Below are 6,000 nucleotides of genomic sequence, written 5' to 3' on the forward strand. Positions count from 1 at the left end.
AGTGCAGGAGCTGACATCAACGCGGGCGCGTCCCAGCGCTCAGAGAAAGCCCCGATGAAGGCAGAGAGCTGCCTCAGGTAGCTGAAGACCCGAGAAACCAAAAACAAAAGTTTCAGAAGCAGAAAGAAAGTGTCCGTGCATCATAATAAATCACCTGAAAATTTAGCTACTGAAAATGCCATCCACAGAAGTTTATTTATATTTTATTTCGCCACGGAAACCTCATCCTGCCCGTGAATGAGGCTTCATGAAAAATGTAAAGGCCGCATGGCCGATTCACCCATCTGCCGACCTTGAGATTGGACGGACCATGAAAAATCGGAGTCAATCGCTCCATTAATGGGCTTAATTGACCTCTTAATTGTTGGTGGGTGCACTTCCGACTTTTGCTTGCGCCCACCAAGCGAAATATCGCGTGAGCGCAGGATGATGTCAGGATGCTCGCCCAACGTCATCTCAGCAATTTCATGTCCGATCAGGTCGGGCGCACGCCCGCCCGATCAGTGTAAAATTCTGCCCCAATAGTTACGTCCTCAAAAAAACTAACAAGTCTGTCAAACATGATTTCCCTCTTGTAAAACCATGTTAACTTTGTCTGATCATACTTTGATTATCTAAGTGCATTGTTAAGACTTGCTTAATATAGATTCCAGCGTTTTCCCTGTTGTCAGGCTAACTTCTTTTTTTCCTCTCTTTCTCCTTTCTTTAATAGTGGTGTTATATTTGCTAACCTCCAATCTGCTGGGACTGTTCTTGAATCAGGAGAACTTTGGAAAATCAAAGCCAGTGCATTCATTATCTCAGCAGCTATCTCTTTCAGAGCCCCAGGGTGCACGCTGGCAGGACCTGGAGATTTGTTGGATTTTAGTCCCTTAATTTTCTCCAGTACTTTTTCTCTGCTGATATTAATTACCTTAATTTCCTCACTCTTATTAGCCCCTAGGTTACCCTTTTTATTGTCCGTAACTTGCATCTTCTACTGTGAAAACAGACGCAACATATTTGTTCACTGTCTCTGCCATTTCCTCATTTCCCCTGATAATTTCTCCTGCCTCTGCCTCTAAGGGACCAATATTTATTTTAGCTACTCTCCTTTTTATATAGTTTTTTACATGCAAAGCTCGTACAATTTGTTTTTATATTCCTGGCTAGTTTACTCTCATATTCTATTTTTTCCTTTTTTTTTAAACAACTTTTTGGTGGCCCTTTGCTGGTTTCTAAAACACTCCCAACCTTCAGACCTACTACCATTCTTTGCAACATTATAAGTCTCTTTTGTTAATCCAATGCTATCTTAACTTCCTGAATAAGCCATGTGCAGATCTTTCTAGCTGATATTTTTTTAATGGACTGTATTTTTGTTGAGCAGTTTGAATTATTCCTTTTAATGCTTACCATTTTGTTTTTAACCATGATACCTATAGCTAGCTCTCCCCTCATTCCTATGTAATGGACTTTAATTCTAGGAATCTGAAATAAAAACAGAAAATGTTCGAAACACTCAGCAGGTCTCTGGGGGGAGAGAAACAGAATTCTCAATTCTGATGAAAAATGGCAGACCTGAAATGTTAATTCTCTTTCTCTTTCCAGGCCTGATGAGAGTTTCTAGCATCTTTTGGGCCAGATTTTTCTGTTCAGTGTGCGGGAGTGGGCCCCGCATACTGACATGTAAAATGACGCGTGGTGACATCGGGCATGCATCCCAGTGTCACCGTGTGTCATTCCAATCTTTCGTTCGGCGGGTTTGGCTGGAGTTTGGCTGCTCGCCTGCCGAACTGTCAAAGGCCTGTTAAGGCCATTAATAAATGAATTAGCCAATTGGACAGGGCTGCCCAACCAACCTTAAGGTTGGCGGGCAGGCGAAGAGCCCAGGTGGCCTTCGAATTTTTCATGAAACCTCATCCACGGGCAGAATGAGGTTTCGTGAAGGGTTTATTAAATTAATATAAATTTTTCAAACATTTCATAAACATGTCCCAGCTGTCACATAAGGGGACATATGTAAATGATTTTTACCTTTCTTTAATTCAAACTTTATAACTGAAGTTAATCTCCCTGAGGCAGTTCAATGCCTCAAGGAGATTTCTGTGCTCTTTTGTGTGCTTGCTTGAAAGAGCATAGGCCCTGACTCTCCCTCCTCCCCCTGCCCGCACAGGTAGTGCTGAGTGCTACTGGGCTCACGTCACGCTGGGCAGACCTTAATTGGCCTGCCCACGTAAAATGGCTGCGCTCAGCTGATTGCAGGTGATGATTGGCTCTGCCCCCATCTGCGCCCGCTCCTGACTGGCCCGCCTGAGGGGGAGAAAATTCTCCCCTTGTTTTCATTCTGCAGTCTTCATCTTTTTATTTCTTGGTTTGGTTCTAGTTCTTTTTAGTAATTCTTGCTGTTGTTTTTATAATATGTGGAGCAGTTTTTGTCTTCTATTTATAGAAGGATGGCCCTGTAAAGTTGGAAAGTATATCCTCAATAGAAAGAAAGAAATATTACAGAAGATTAAATTGTACAGTCATGCCAACAACATACAGGCAGATATAAGTGTGCTACTGAGATGTACAAGTTTTCTTGAAGTCAAAGGAGGTGAGATTTAAGTTAGTTAGTCCAGTTACAGCTACTAAGGTGGAAAGTGATTTTATCCAGGATCCTGTATAATGGATTCCATCACTCTAGACAGGTTCATTATTCTGACATTTCCCCAGAATGTGCTGCAATCTATCTGAGTAATTACACATAACTCTTTCAATTCTCTAAGCAATTAGCTAATTTTAAGCCCTGTATCTGTGTGTATGCAGTGATATTTAACTAGCTAGGAGACTTTGGGCCATTTCTAAAGTTTAATTCAAATGTTCCCCATAATGTGCATTTATCTTAGGCTGCAAATATTAGTAGATGATATTCTGATCAGGAGTGGCCCTGTGCAAAGGTTTGCTTTAGGGCCCCTGCATTTTAGTAGACAATGGCCGGGAATTTCCATTCCGGGCCTAAGTTCCGTGGCGGGGCAGGAACCAGGAGTGTTTCTGGCTGTGGAGACCGGTGGAAATTCGCGCCGAATTGTGTGATGTTGGCCTAATTAATTACGCAGTTGGGGGTTTCGGTGGTGTGGGCTGGGTGATGCGTGCCCTGCCATCATATCTGGGTGCCATATTTAAAAGGCGCCTGGACGTCAACTTCTTTGTCATGAACTCACCACGGAAGGAGGAGATGGGTCGCGATCCCAGGGAGCTCCAACCCCGAGATTCAGCTCGCTTCCCTTGATGTGCTGCTAAATGTAGTGGAGGCCAGGAGGGACGTCCTGTACCCCTAGGATGAAAGGAGGAGGCTGAGCCGGGTGCCCTACCTGCATGGTAGGAAGTCACCAGGGTGGTCAGTGCCTATGGCTTCCATTGGAGGACTGCCCTGCAGTGCTGGAAACGGATGAATAACTTCATCCACAACATCAGGGTAAGTGAACCCTCAGCTGCTCTTACTCACATCACTGGATGGTAGAAAGGATATGGGCCTCGGTGGCAAGGGCATCATCCGCGCGGCCCATGCATAAAAGAGCTACTCAATGTGATGTGATGCCTCATAGCCCCACTGCAGCCCAGCTAGTCTGCAGGTGGAGAGGTCACTGTGGGTCCCTGAACCTTCCACACAGAGAGCTCAGATGGTCTCCATTGGGTGGGGTTGGGATGTTGGGGGTGGGAGGGGTTAGGCATAGAGATCACCAGCAAGCTAATGACATGCCTCTGTAAATCTTATCTTTCTATCTGCATGAGCTCACTGCTCTAGAGTGTGCTCCCCCAGAATCCTTGTAGGCAACCTGCAGTGCATCAATCACATGGCACACAATCCAGTGGGTTATTTGTAAGACTGGAGGAATGAGAAGGATACCAGAAACCCAATTGCTCTCAATCCCATCTTCTTTGTTTTTGCAGGGAAAGTTATGGCCTAAGAGGAGGGAGAGAGGGAAGACGGGAGGGGTCGGCCTGACCTGAGGAACCACTGAGTTCGAGAAGCAGGCAGACAAACTGGCATGAGAGGAATTGGACCGAGCCTGTGCAGATGGTGAAATCAGAAGGTGGCCTCTATCCAGTAAAAATTCATGCATAATGTAGTCACTTAGAAACCTAAGGGTCATGCGTTCCTCCATGTTAGAGGCAACTCATGCAATCACCCAATCTCCCCTCTCTCACTTACGGGTGCCAGCAGGAAGAAGGGAAGGCCAGAAGAAAAAGCCCTGTCCAGCAGTACCTCCAGCCCGCAAAGGACTAAGGACATTGGGGAGGAGGAAGAAAGTACACCTGTAGAACGATCACAGCAGTCACCTGCACCCTCCACCATCCGAGAGACACACACCTCGGTGAGTACTAGATCTAGTTCAGGCAGGGTCTCCCATTCTGATGGTCACCGCACAGACACATGTTCACAGCAGGAGGAGGCAGGGTCATACAAGCTCACCGGCATTCGGAGGAATGCTGGGGAAGAGGAATCTGTGACATCTAGGTCAGATGACGAGCCTCTGGGATCGGCCTTGCCCAAGATGCTGGAGATTCTGCAAGAGGCGAGGGAACATCAGGCAGCGGTGACCACAGAGGGAGGAGCTGTCCCATAGCAGGACAGCGAAAGTAAACTGGGGCCCTCAAGGCCTTGGGTCTCCAAGATCACCCACCAAGATCATCCAAGACAACAGGGCAATGTGGTCAGCAGGCTGCCTCCATCCCTCTGTGGATGTTAGGGGAAGCACCTAGAAGAAGTGATAGAGAACGCAAGATTAAGAAGATATGATTTCACAAATGGTTGCATGGATGCACTATGATTGTTAATGTTCTTACACTTTTGGTGAGTATCTGGTAAGTGATCAAGGTCTATTCTATTCCTAAGGTTTAAAATAGTACAGGAATTTGTGATATGATTAATACATATATAAAAGAAAATAAATAATTGAATAAAATAGTTAACAAATTAATTAAAACACATAATTATGGCAGGACAGGTGATGTGTCATGGCTGCAGCACATGGGAGCTCCTGGATATCAGTGTTATCCAGGGCAAGCACATCTGTACTGTGTCTGCGGCTTGAGGAGCTTCAGCTCAGAGTCATTGAGTTGGAGGCTGAGCTGCAGACACAGTGTCACACCAGCGAGGGCTAAACACCACAAAAATAAAAGGACAAAACTAAAGGCTCTCTATCTAAACACACATAGCATTCGAAACAAAACAGAACAACTGATAGCACAAATAGAAATAAATAAGTACGATCTGATAGCCATTACAGAGACATGGCTACAGGATGACATAGATTGGGACCTGAATATTGAAGGGTACATGACACTTAGGAAGGACAGGAAGTTAGGAAAAGGTGGAGGGGTGGCTCTGTTAATTAATGATGGTATTAGCACAATAGACAGGGATGACCTAAGTTCAGGAAATCAGAATGTAGAAGTGGCTTAGGTTGAGATAAGAAATGATAAAGGCAGTCACTTGTGGGAGTGGTGTACAGATCCCTAATTGTAACTACATAGTAGGACAGAGTATAAAAGAAGAGTTAATGGCAGTTTGTCAGAAAGGTACAACAATAATCATGGATGATTTTAATCTACATATAGACTGGAAAAATCAGATGGGCAAAGGTAGCATAGATGAGGAGTTCATAGAATGTTTCTGGGATTGTCCCTTAGAACAGCACGTTCTGCAGCCAGCCAGAGAAAAGGTTACTGGATCTGGTATTCAGCAACGAGAGGATTAATCGATAACCTCATAGTGAAGGCACCCCTAGGTAGCAGTGATAATAATATGAATTTTGAGGGAGAAACGAATGCGTCCAAGACTAGTACTTTAAACTTAAATAAGGGCAATTATGAGCGCACAAAAGCGGAGCTAGTTAAAGTGAGCTGTAAAATGAGGTTAAGGGATAGTCAGTAGAGGTTCAGTGACAGACATTCAAAGGGATATTTCAAAATACACAGAGTAGATATATTCTAATGAGAAAATTCCAAGGGGATGGCCCACCATCCGTGGTT

This window comes from Carcharodon carcharias, chromosome 8, assembly GCF_017639515.1.
Source record: "Carcharodon carcharias isolate sCarCar2 chromosome 8, sCarCar2.pri, whole genome shotgun sequence".
In the NCBI taxonomy this organism is placed as follows: domain Eukaryota; kingdom Metazoa; phylum Chordata; class Chondrichthyes; order Lamniformes; family Lamnidae; genus Carcharodon; species Carcharodon carcharias.